The 13,385-nt window shown below is 36.4% G+C and overlaps 1 protein-coding gene across 1 annotated transcript in view; it reads right to left on the bottom strand.

The window, feature by feature from the left end:
• FTO (FTO alpha-ketoglutarate dependent dioxygenase) overlaps positions 1 to 13,385 on the bottom strand; it is a 1,656,404-nt gene that overhangs the window by 1,206,129 nt on the left and 436,890 nt on the right. The gene's annotated exons all lie outside the window — the stretch shown is intronic.

A 13,385-nucleotide genomic window follows, 5' to 3' on the forward strand; every position in this document is an offset into this window, starting at 1 on the left:
ACCATGACCAAAAAGCTCAACTTCTGAGCAACAAACTCATAAAAGTGGTCTTTAAATAATCATAGTAGAAAGTGAAAAAAGGAAGTACTTTATTATCTTTCAAAAAACAAGATCCTGACATATTTGATCTCATAAAGTCAGAGTTAATTATCATTGTGTAGACTCAGTTCAGTTACTTAATTGTATATTCACCGTTAAAAAGGTTTAGGTTTTATGAAATAAGTCAGTGAATCTATGAGGGACAAAGATAAATCTAAGGACAGAATCATCATCTGTTGTCTAAATTGTACCAGCTGGGAGATACAGTGTGTCACAAAGTTCAAAAAATGTACATTCTTATTTAGTAACAAAGTAATTGTTAAGTTACAGAAATCTGACTTTGTTTTATTTTCAGTACTCTCTATGACAACATGCAGCCTAGTAAACCTGGCATAATAACGTTGGTATTTTCATTCTCAATTCATCAGACCAGCCACTAAAATCAGTCGTCTTACTAATTATTCTACAAACTTATTCTTCCGATCTGTGCCCTACAAAGTCAAAGTCAGTACACATATCAACATCGTATGCCCAAATACTTTTTAAAACCAAGGTTAGAGCATTGATCACATAAGAATTTGTTGCTCTGCAGATACAGAGAATATTCAACAAACAACAAATGCATGACATCTACTCAGTAAACAAGTTCCACACATGGCTAACTACAATCAACCTTCAAGTACTTCTGATTTCACAAATCTAATTAAGGTTATATGCACTAAACTTTGAACTAAATATCCCAGGCTTCTCCACATATCGCAAAGACTGGTAAATTAGCAGATGCAGTCACTATTTTCCTGAATAATACTTTCATTCCAAACAGTGGAATTATTCATCTTCCATTAAACCACCAAAGAGGAAGTATTACTGTTAACTACATATACTTGGGAAGTTTCTGAATCTCGGCCTATACTAGTTTGAAGGGCACAATGCCATAAACTGGTGCTAATGTGACATTTTAACATACCAAAACAAAAATTATAACAGAGCAAGAACTGGCTGTGGCTGTGTATCTCTTTTATATATATATATATATATAAGCAACATGCAATATTCCTCATGGGAATGGAAGGAAAAAGGTGAGGTCAGGCATGTTTAAATGAATATCAGTAAAACTTCAGCTCACATTACTTTATCTGAAACACTGGCTAACCAATTTGCTGATTTCCTATGGTTATTCACCATACTGAGATGTTCTCCATCTCTCCAAACAACCATAATTAGGGTGGGAGGTTGGCATAGTGGTGACGATGTTTACCTTATTGGCACAAGGTGCAGGGTTTGATTCTCACATGGGGTGATTGGCCGGGCATGGAATGGCCCACAAGGGTAGTCAGCCTGGCACAAATTTATTAAAAAAAAAATATATATATATATATATATATATATATATATATATATATATATATATATATATTATTCAAAATTAAAATGAAATTACAAATTAAAAAGCTAGAACAGCATACTCATTGATGCTCCTGTAAGGTACAAAACTCCCTGAAGTGAAATACCATGTACTATCAAAAAAACGTCACAGAAGAACCTTATTCATTCCACTGGAGACCAACGCTTTCTTTAGATGTTTTAAGAATCAAAGCAAAGTCTGCAACATGTTTCAGTAAGTGCATCCAATATACAACTCACAGAGAAGCGGCCTTCAATCCTGAAGGTAAAACTCTATGAGAACTTGTTCCACTCTATCAGAAACATGTGCCAACAATGTGTGTACAGCAAACACAGCAGAGGTATTGTGTATCTCATTACTGTAGGAAGATTTTAAGAATCTTGCCAAATTCTAGAAAGTTATAGACAGCATGCTAGCCATGGACTGTAGCTTTAATGATGACACATTTTCAGGCAGTACAAATTTGTAGAGTTATTTTCAAAGAATATTTCTCTAATATTTCAGAACCGTTAATACAAAAAAATCTCCTCGGCACCTGACCCTCTTACAAATACTAAGTTATCCAAAGGTAAAGACGTTACCTTTAAACCCACAAAAAATCTCAATGGTTAAATGGATTCTTGCAAAAGATAAAAGATAAAAAAAAAAATATGAATTTGCATCTGTGAATAACCCCACTCCGTTTTATAAGGCAGAGCTTTTTATTAGCACTAATGATGAAGAGAGGATTTCATAACCGTGTTAAACCCAATCTATTGAAAAAGTTAACAATTCCAATTACCTACATTGGGATGATAAAACAGATGAGGATTTTTTTCGGAGTTGTTTTTCAACAGGATGACTGTTGACTTCCCTTCCCATAATCTAGCCAATCAAACTGTTCCACTTTGAATGAGAGCCAATCATGGGAAGCTGTTGTCCTGGTAGCCATAATGGTTAACACTGGCCTTATTATCTGCTCACTGCAGCAACCTAACACCAGGGAATCCCAGAACATGATGATGACTCATGCTTGGCTCTGTGCACAAGTCAGTTGTGGCTACAACACTGATGCAAAGCTTCTGGTTACATTCTACAACACACACCACCATGTCATGTCCAACCGATACAAAAGCAAATGCTCATTTTCATTATTTAAAAAGAGATCAAAATCTCTGCTCTCAAGTATGTTTATCTGGGTGTCTAACAAGCATCTCAATCTAAAAAATGTTGCATTATCTTTTGTTTTGTTGATATGTGAATGTTTTTTCTTTTACCCAGCCTGAGCTTGCAAATGGTCAAATATGATCAGTGCATTATCCCAGTAAACAAATAAAAAAATAAAAAAAGTCTTGGTATCTTGACTCTTTCTGCTTCATGCTGTACACCTACTACACACCTGCCTTTGTAGAGTGTTTCTAATACAGTGGATCAGGCTGCCGCCCCCCCCCCCCAAGGATAAGTGAGCGAACACTGGATGCTCACTCATACCCTTCTTAAGCATCCGGGTCATTAACTTATCCTGGGTCATCTGGACCATAATCAGAGCTTCATCCTCTGCTCTGCAAAACCAGGAAAAATGGAAAATTTTAGAACAATAAGTAGCTTTTTCCTCTACCAAAAGGAGATAATGGAATAAAAGTAGAAATGTTTAGACGCATAAGCATCTTAAAAATACAAGTTAAGGTACTGGAGAGAGTTATTTACCAATAAGTTATCCAATACCAGGACAGCATCGGGTACTTCAAAGAGCACAGCATAGGTTCGGAGCAAGACACAGCACTTACAGTTAAACATAATGACTATACATTCCCTAGGCTGAACAGTGGTCACAGTATGCAAACACACATCTCCTTCTGGACTTGCCAAAGGCATTTAATCTGACAGATCCTAATTTGTTAATAAACCATCTAAGTGAAGCCAATTTCAACAAGAATGTTTTAAAGTTATTGAATATTATATATACACATCATAAAGAATGGAAGAAATATGAGTGGCAAACAACATCTCCATGTTTTGTGCTATAACACTGAATGTTTCAAAAGGCTAAAAACTGGGGCCTGTACATTCTCAGTAATTCTCAAACTATGGGCTAATAAAATACATAAATGCCTCCACTTTATTGTGCAATGCAAACAAAATGAAGGCACTCGGGCAAATATTACAATCAAGCTACACAAATCTCTTACCACTGGCTGAATGAAAGTGGGTTATTCATTAATGAAAAAAGGCAAGAATCATATGTTTAGGTGCAGACAAATAACACTGTCAGTAATAAGGTAACAAGAAAACCTACATTCAAATTCAGTTGATATACTGAGATAGGCCCCAAACAGGAATATCTGCTATTGTATAGAGGTAAGAAATTTACATTTCAGAGCCACAAAGGCATTACCATTCAGCAGGCATACCAAAAGCTAGCCGCCCTTTACTGAATAAAATGATAACTATCTGCTGTAGTCACTAGTCAGAAGTGCCACTACTCAAGCTAAACTAAAATTAAGCTACAGCATGGATCTTCTATAAGGTATAATCTTCCAAAGAATGTGTACAATAATCTTGATAAAAATAAAACAAGTGAAAATTTCAGCAAATGTTTCACCAGCTACTCAGCAGTGAAATGCAGAAAATGAACTGGGCTAGATGAACCTCGCTATTAAAACCACATATTCTTAACTAAAACTTGCTCAAAGACCACTGCACAAGCAGCCTTGCTCTGATCTTTCAAATACACTGCTCTGGTACCTGCCAAAGGGATGACAGACACTTACAATAGTCTCTCAACTTGTAATCCCAAAGACTTACACAAAAATAGTTATTGGTTGTACTGTCATAACTTTGTAGTATTTCCTTAACTATTTATTTTATTTATTTATTTTATATTTGTTAACCGGGATAGTCCGACTGGATATATGTCCATTTTCAGTGGAGGCCCAGGAAGAAAAGCTCCAAATACCAAAAAAAGAGACAGCACATACATCACTGAGTGATAAACTCAGGCAGACATGTTTAGGAAAATATAGACAAAAAAAATGCAAGCAGATATCAATATACACAATGTGCAGACTTGCATCTGATTGGCAGAGACGTATCAGAAAATGTAAACATAGAATACAATCAGATCTCATAATTCACAATGCTTAGACATTCAAATGTTATGAGGCACAGATACTTGGCTAAATGGCAGGTTGGGTAGCAAGACATATATTAGTGAAATTGTTAGTCAGATTTAGAACAAGAGCACAGCCAATGAGATGTGAGGTATTTTTTGAGTTCTTTTTTAAATAGGAGTAGTGAGGTTTCCTTGGTAACGGTAGTAGGGAGTAGATTCCAGATTTTTACCAGCTGAGTTGGCAAATATAGCACTGCCTGCAGAGTTGTTGGATATTTGGGTCAGTATCAATATTTTTGAGGGCAGGGGTGTTATCAGGTTGATGGAGTATTTTATGCACTGCTATAAGCTGGTTGAACTGTAGAAGGGTACGATACTCTAGCCATCCCAGTGCTTTGAGGTTCTGGCAATGGTGGGTCCTAAAAGCCATGCCAGTGGTGAGTCTGGCTATATGATTGTAACATCCTGATAATTTGTTGAGATGGGTTTTGGATAGGTTGGTGAGTACAGGGGAGGCATACATAAGGGTAGAGAGGAGGTGTGATCTTGCAATAGCTACCCTAGCTAAGGGGGTGAGGAAAGGTTTGGGTCTGTACAGGGAGCCAAGTTTTTTTGTTGACGGACTTAATAGTGTGATTTACATGTTTATCAAATTTAAGGTTGTTGTCTATTATTACTAGAAGCTTTGTATGGTCATCACGGGAGATAATGGTGTCATTGCTAGATTTGATGTTGAAGGAAGGAGGAGAAATTTTACGGTTAGGGGAGAAAAGTAGCAGCTTGGTTTTGTTAGAATTTAGAAGCAGGCGGCAATTAGCTAGCCATGTTTCTACTGTGCTGAAAGTGGTCTGGGTGAGGGTTTAAAGCTGTGTAGGACAGGAGGCGGAGCATATTAGCTTTGAGTCATCTGCATATTGGATGTAGGTGGCTCCTGTGATGGTGGTGTGCAGATCATTGGTAAAGATAGAGAAAAGAAGGGGACCTAGCAAGGACCCTTGTGGGACACCTAGGGTTAGAAGCAGTTGGGATGACAGCTTGCTCTGCCATACAGCCTGCTGTCTACCGCTTAGGTAGGAGTGAAACCATTGTATTGCGTGTTGGTCTAAACCGATGGTTTGTAGGGAATTGAGCAGTAGCTGACGTTTGACCATATCGACAGCTTTTGAGAGATCTAGGAAGAGTGCTGAAGATAGTTTGTTGTTATGATGAAGATTGATGACATTAGAGAAAGACAGAAGAGCCGTGGTGGTACTGTGGAATGGCCTAAAGCCGTGCTGACAGTCAGTGAGCTTTCCGTTTTGAATAAGAAAGTGCATGATTTGCACTATCTATATATTTGACTATCTTTCAAGTTAAATAGAACAGAAAGTTTATAGCAGTTAAACACAAATTAGAAGTACAGATATGCCAAATCTTCATTCCTAAGTTGTGAAACAGCACAATTTTATATTCTATTCATTTTTCCTATACAATAACTATACCTTTAACTCCTAAAGTCTCAACTTTCAAATTAGCACCCACTATCTTGCTCACTACACCCTTCTTATGCAGCCAGATTCACCTTGACTCCTTTATCTAATTCTGCTTTTTCTCTTACCTTAAGTGGAAACTTGGTAGAAACCTCTAAGGCCAAGATGGTAGTGGTAGGCTGCCTAGACCGAGTCTATGTTCTGTCGTTTTGTTGTTTTTCAACACTTTTAGAATACATGGTAACTAACATCCTACTGCATTGAACACCTCACCCTAACTGCTAATTTTCACTGTCTAATGCTGTGTAACTGAATTCCTTCTTTGGTTCTGATCCGGTGTATCTGAGTGCTGTGTGGGCTTAATACGTTTAATAAGTAAGTCTTCAAATGACTGAAACTGCTGAATTTAATTTTAAACCTGCCTACTGCAGTGTCAACTGCTTTTGTGTTTGTTAATATTCCTGGATCTAGAACTTGATCAGTCTTGACTGGTGTCTTATCAATCGTTGACTAACTAGTCATATGTCCAGCCACTGAGCAGGAATTTACAATGATTCAATCATCGGGTTTTGTTTCCCGTTAATTCACGTTAATTTGTCAGTGATGCTTTGGGGTGTAGCCTTCTATGCTTTAAACTCTGCTGGATTCTTATGGTTTATTTAGTCTAACATCCTGTTAGTCTCTGCTGGTCTTCCATTCAACAGCACTTGAATGGTGACTTCACACAGATAATGAATATTAATTTGATAGTTGTCAGTTAATGCTACTAGATTATGGGAAAACCATGCATTACTGCTTTGTGGTAACCAAGCAAATACCAAATCAACCAACCAATCAGCTTGAGACATATTTTCTACAACTTGTGTTTGATTATGACTACTTTGTTTGGATTATGATCCTAATTTATTATATGCCATGCCTTTCATGTTTCAAATTTTCATGGCTTGTCACATTACTTGTATAGCCAGTACCAGCCTTTCTGTATACATTTCTTAATTGTTTTATTTTGATTGAGATTGTTTGGGTATTTATGTAATTGTTTTGATTATTTTCTTGCTTTTTAACTTAATTTACACTGTTTGCATCTACTTATTTGTACAGAGTTTAGTCACAGGTATGTTAATTAAAGTTTAAAATACAGAAGATTGTTACAATTTTGCATAATGGCTAAATGTGTCATTTTATGCATCATAAATATTAGCTGTGTTTCACTCTCTACTTATTTACAGTAATAAACACACAGATTCAGTCGTGATAGTGAGTACATGAACAGTGACCTTTTTTCAATGTTATATGCAAACCCACATGCAGGCTGATTAGCAAGAAGTTTATTGACTTATTGTGCTTTAAACAGACTCTACTATAAGAATAACAGCAACAAATGCTATACAGTTACTATTACATGGTAAAGAATTTGTTACAAATGGATACAACTCAGTTGAGTAAGACAGCCACCACCAGAATTGTCCAAGTCTGGATACAACATATTTCAAGGAAGAACTATTTTATTCACCCAGGTACAGGAGTAAGGTTCGATGTTAATTTATATGCGGATTATACCAGTACCAATTTAGTATATCTGGCTACCTGTAGAAAATGTTCATGTTTTTATGTAGGTATGACTATTAGGAGACTAAAGGATAGGGTGTTAGAACATCTGGGAGACATAAGGAGAGATGTGCCAATGAATGCCTTAAATATTTATTTATTTTATTTTACATTTGTTGACCGGGATAGTCCAACTGGATACATGTACATTTTCAGCGGAGCCTGGGGAGAAAAGCTCCACACAGTAATGTAATATATATACAATACCACAGACAGACAGTTTACAGAATACATGAGACACACTGTTTATACAAATTTTAAATCAGAAATTAGCACTATACAAGGGTAGGACAAAAGACAGAAGATAGAATTATGTTAAACAGATGGAAGGGCACTTGTTTGAGCTCATGGTGTTACGCACACAATGTAAATTCTAGGGGAGGTGGTATACAGAACAGAATTGAGAATGAGGAATTGCGATGGAATCTAACCTAGCAGGCTGACAAAAGCTTCAATCTACATGAATGCATTCCATTAAAACCACATTTGTAAACACAGTGATTTATTCATTCAGTATTTGCAGGTGTGTTTTATTTAAGAGTGTTCTGATAGGTCTACCAATTTGTATAAAAGCATTGATATTGTATGTTTATTCTATGGTCTGGTGAAGTGTTATACCTCTGAATAAATCAGTATTATTACAGCTTTGGTGGTCATATTGTCATCTTGGATACAACATGGTTGAACACAGCTTCCTGACACAGATTTGGCACCCAACACACACAAGCAAAATATATCCTGTTTCAAGTATGTTTTTTTGAGGGGAACCATATTTACAGTTTTACCATATGAGATGTTAATTAGTATAAAAGGCATCTCTGAAGTTGGCGTCTTACACTAAACACGCGCTAACTGATACCAAAACATTATGGAATAAACATCCTGCTCTCAGTTTGGAATACAACCCAAGATCTTAAGTAGTGATCCATACTGTATTAACTAAACAAAAGTAAAAGAATCCACAATAATCCATCGAAAACCCCTTAAATGAAAGATGAGTCGGCTACTTTGCCTGCAATCAACTCATATTTAAAAGTCAAATTTTTCTATGGGGGCAAGTCTCCAGTACCTCCTATACGAGGGGCTTTTTCTCTGTAACCACAGACTTGGTATAATGCACTCTGAGTTCTTTGTACTTTATGACAAGAGCAAACCTCATATGTATTGACCTCCCATGATAAATTTATGGTTCAGTATATGAGTACTTGAATGTCATACTACTGGACAGATAGCATAAAACCACTGTAAATCCTAACATTAGGTATTCTAAACAGGAGTGGGCCTTAAGACAGGCTACGAGATGACAAGATCAGCAACTACATGAAAAACAATGACCATGAAGATACAGTATCAGATGGATTTAGTATTAACTAGAGCTAACTGGTCAAGATAAGTACATAAGATTAATTTTGGTACACAGCTTGAATTTCAATATCATACTAAAATCAGACAAGACAACAATGAACAAAAAGTACAGAGATGCTTCCCTGCATCTTCCCTCAAATCCCCCGTATGATTTTCACCTCACCCATGACATGACTGCTGTCTTGATCAACCACCACACTGCTAAACTATTCTATGCATTTGGAACCAACTCCAGTAAGGTATATTTCCTTGCTAAGAAAACATCCATATACCAGCTATAAATGTCCTCCCTCAGCTGGGGATGTTGGAGCCCCCAGTCTGCTTTAGATGACAAAGTCTCCCACTGACAACGTTTTCTTTCCTGGACATTTGTCGGTTCTTCCTACTGTTCTTTAAGCTGAGTGTCTAAACACAAACACAGTTCTGCTGAGCACGTCCATTTATTCATTTATCCTTTGCTGGCTGTAACAGCCCCAGTAGGATAGTGGCCTCTTTTAAGAGGAGACCAAATGGAATTTTTACACTACTATGGGAAATCTGGCCAGGGCATAGGAGAACTTCTTCTACTATGCTAGGTGGTGCCAGATGGCTCCTTCAACAGCAAGTAAGTGGCCTAAGGGAAGCAGCAGCATAGAGGAGATAAAAGCTATGGAGAGTTTGGAGGTAGAAAATGAGAATCTGGAGAAAAATATTTTCCATAAGGAGAATCAGAATGTAAACAAATACTCCTGTGTAGTAGGTGACACAAATGAGCAATGTTAAGCTGTCTCAATGGAGATGGAAGTGAGTCTGATGGGGTGGTGCAGAAAACAGAACTAGCATCAAGAGGGCTTGCAGATGATGTTCTGTTAAAAATAATCAACCAGGATGATCCAGTGATAGTTCTGCTGTTTCACGGGGTGAGAAGGTAGATACCCTTTCCAGAAATTCTGAGGATGGTAATGTGGAGATGGAACCAGGTGATGTGGCAGCAGAGAATGCAGAATTAAACCTTGTGTATCAGTGACAGAAAGTACAACAGGAAGGCAGCAACAAGCTGATTTTGTGGTAGCAGATGATGCAGTAAACTAAAACATATGCAGCAGACAAAAAGGGAGAGCAACAACAAACTGAGTAAAATTGTTTTTAAAATGAACAGAAGACCAACTGTGAGTAAAACCAAAAATGATACTGTAATAGACATACTATGTATGGGACAATGTGGTAAATGTTCTGGGTTTTAAAGCTCAAGAAATTCATTATTTTATACATAATGGGACAGTGATTTCAAATATGAAACTGAGGGACTGACGGGGACATTTATGGATCTGTGCAACTAAAAGAAGGATATTTACCTGTGGAGCAATGACTTATTTTCTGGTAGTAACTTGCATATTAAAAGAAGTTCTTTGCAGTTTAGAACTGATGAACTGGAAGAAAATGACGTTAAAAATCCATGCAAGTTTTGTGTGAAACTGTTTAAAACACTGTAAAAGTTAGAGATTAGAGACACTTATGGAATGATGGGTGGAGGACAGAAGCAGTTTCAAAATGTGAAAAAAAAATGGTGAAACACTTGCCAAGTTTTATTTTTGTGGCTGGTATTAGAGGGACATTAAGATATGCTAGCCAACCTAATTTGCATTTCTTCTCTGGGGACTTTTCTCATTTAATGAATGACTGTGACACGGTAATCAGTGTGGGGAGAAATGGCATACAACAAGAAGGTGTGTGCCTGAATGCAAGCGGAATTAAAAATGGACACTTTTGGATGGACTGCCAGGATCAGACAGTAAATAAGGAAAATGATGGGAAAACAAGAAGCTGAGAGAGAGGGTGAACTAGGTGAAGAAGAAACTGCAGAAGAAAACAAATACAGAGGGAAAACATGAACAGACAGTGCATTCAGGAAGACAGTACAGGAGAAGGGATTGACAATAATCATATTTTTTGAAGTTCTAGACTTTGCAAAATGTGATTTTGAAAATCAAGCATTATTTGTAAATAAACCTAAGAAAAAAATATCCAATTGGAGAAAATAGTAAAAAATAATACAACAAAAATGTAAAAATATTTTCCCTAAACTAAAAAAGAAGGAAAAGTAACAAATTTAGAGAACTTTCAGTAAATGTGAACAGTATTAATATAACTGTAAGAAGGATAGGAATACTGGAATGGTGTGCTAAATGGGATGTGGATGGTATTCTATTAGTGGATGGAAGATTCTGGAAAGTGAAGAAAGACTGCAAACAGAAAAATTGTGAGATGGAAATGGAACTTAGGAAGTGAACATTGTTCTGGAGTGGCTGTGTTGTGTAAAAATGGTGAAAATGTAATGTTGGTAAGGGTGGGGATGTTAATTGTTGTGGATGTGAGGTGGATAGAACATGTTTATAGAATTATAGCATTATATGAATATGTAACTAACAAGGAAAGAGATAGTTTAATATTTAATTAAACAAATTATGTGATGGTTAAAGTGAAAAATATAACTGGAGGGGATTTTAATTGTGATTTAAGGGGAAGATGTTAAAAGAAAGGCAAAAGTGCAAAAAAAAAAACACAGGATGTGATACAATATGGTAAATTAGCGGTGTGGAACAAAAATCAATGGACTTAGAGAAGGGGGCACTGGGATCTGAAATTCATTATTTTGTATTATCAGAAGGCTTGGGGGGAGCAGATGGTGATACAGCTGTGACAGGTTTTATAGTTCATTTAGCAATATTGATGGATATAATGGAAGAAAGGGAGTATATTAAAACAGAAAGGGAATGCAAAGAATAAATGAAAAATTATGGGCTTAACTTGTAGAGTGGGAAGTACTGTAGTTATGGAAGGATCATATACCCATGAAGAACTTGTATAAAAACTGGTCTGAATGGTGGCTTGAATTTAAAAAGTATAAAAATGTATTTTTATTAATGGAAGGATGATGTAAGAAAGTGAAGTAAGAATTTAGAGAATAATACAATATGATATGGAAATCGAAATCAAGACCAAATAAGGCATTGCTGTTTAGGCATTGATATTATTTACAAGGGAGAAGGAAGTACCTGTGCATTTGGGTAAAATAATAAAGGAGGATATCAGTACAATGAAGGAAACGAAAAATGGAAACGGACAGATAAAAAGCATACAAGAGCAAATTATGAATATTTAAGTGCAGCATGCGGACAATATACATAAGAATAAAAAGATGAAAAAATAATAGCGGGTTGGTACTAAAATGCCATGAAATACATATGAAAAAATAACAGAGGTGAAATCTGTATTAATGGGGAAACAGTAAATGTGTCAAATGTTTATATGAGCCCAGAAAAAATATGGAAAGGAAATTGTGCAACTCATGTTTTCGTTCACATGGAGTTAAACATTAAACCCACTGAAAAGAGGTGTGCTGACTGGTGACTTCAAATCAAGGGGGGAGGGGGGGCTGCAGGAGACAGATGAATGGATGGGGCCAGTGGGAGGGGTGTGACCAAATGGAAAGGAGTGGGGCTATGCTCAAAACAACAAAACTGGGACTTTAATTAAATACGCTGCCCTGGGTGTCAACTGCCAAACCGTCACTATGAGAGTCCAATCAAGACAAAATGAAGTGTAGAAGAAAAAAATATTTCAATGCATCAGCTACATGACAGCTTACTTAATATCTAGATGGAAATAAAAAGGTTGCGAGTCATGAAAAAATAAATTACTTTTTAAATACATTACTGGAATACCAGCCAAAATCAAGTATAACTCAACCCACTTCTCCTTGCACTGCAGTTCTAATTATAATTTATATTCAGCTTTATAAAAGTACCAAGTAACATGCTTAAAGTAGTAATCTCTGTGATACCCCCACTTGTAAAAATGTTTCTTATCCAAAAAAGACCTGCTGCCTGACAACTATCTACTTGTTTCATGGGGAAAACATGATCAAAGTAAAAAAATGAACAGCAAACAAGAAACAAGCTCAAGATAAATTGCTTAAAGGATTACTGCACAGGTTATGGACCACACATGATAGATTGGCATTTTGTTTAGTTTATGGGTAAAGCCTGCAAAGATGACTGCAAATATCCAACAAATGTAATGAGCTTCTGAAAATACTGTAATCCTGTCCTTTATTACAAATACTGTCATATGCATTTCAATACCTAAGGCTAATACATTATCTAGTTATGTAAACATTCTCTGCATGGCAACAAAAAAGAGGCTTTCAATGTTGGTAATTCTTTAACACTATGCTTATTAAAGCTAACTTGCATCTTACAATCTCAGACAAGCTTTCCTGATGGTCATTAAAGCACTGTTACTTAAACACAGAGCAAAAGGCACTGCAAAGACATGCATTTTCTGAATAAGGAGAACCATAAATCAACAGTATAAAAATATGACAGAAAACCAGAACATTCTGCAAAATCAAGGAAAGATGAAAAGC

Source organism: Protopterus annectens, chromosome 8.part1 (assembly GCF_019279795.1).
Source record: "Protopterus annectens isolate FY-2018-M chromosome 8.part1, PAN1.0, whole genome shotgun sequence".
Lineage (NCBI taxonomy): Eukaryota > Metazoa > Chordata > Ceratodontiformes > Protopteridae > Protopterus > Protopterus annectens.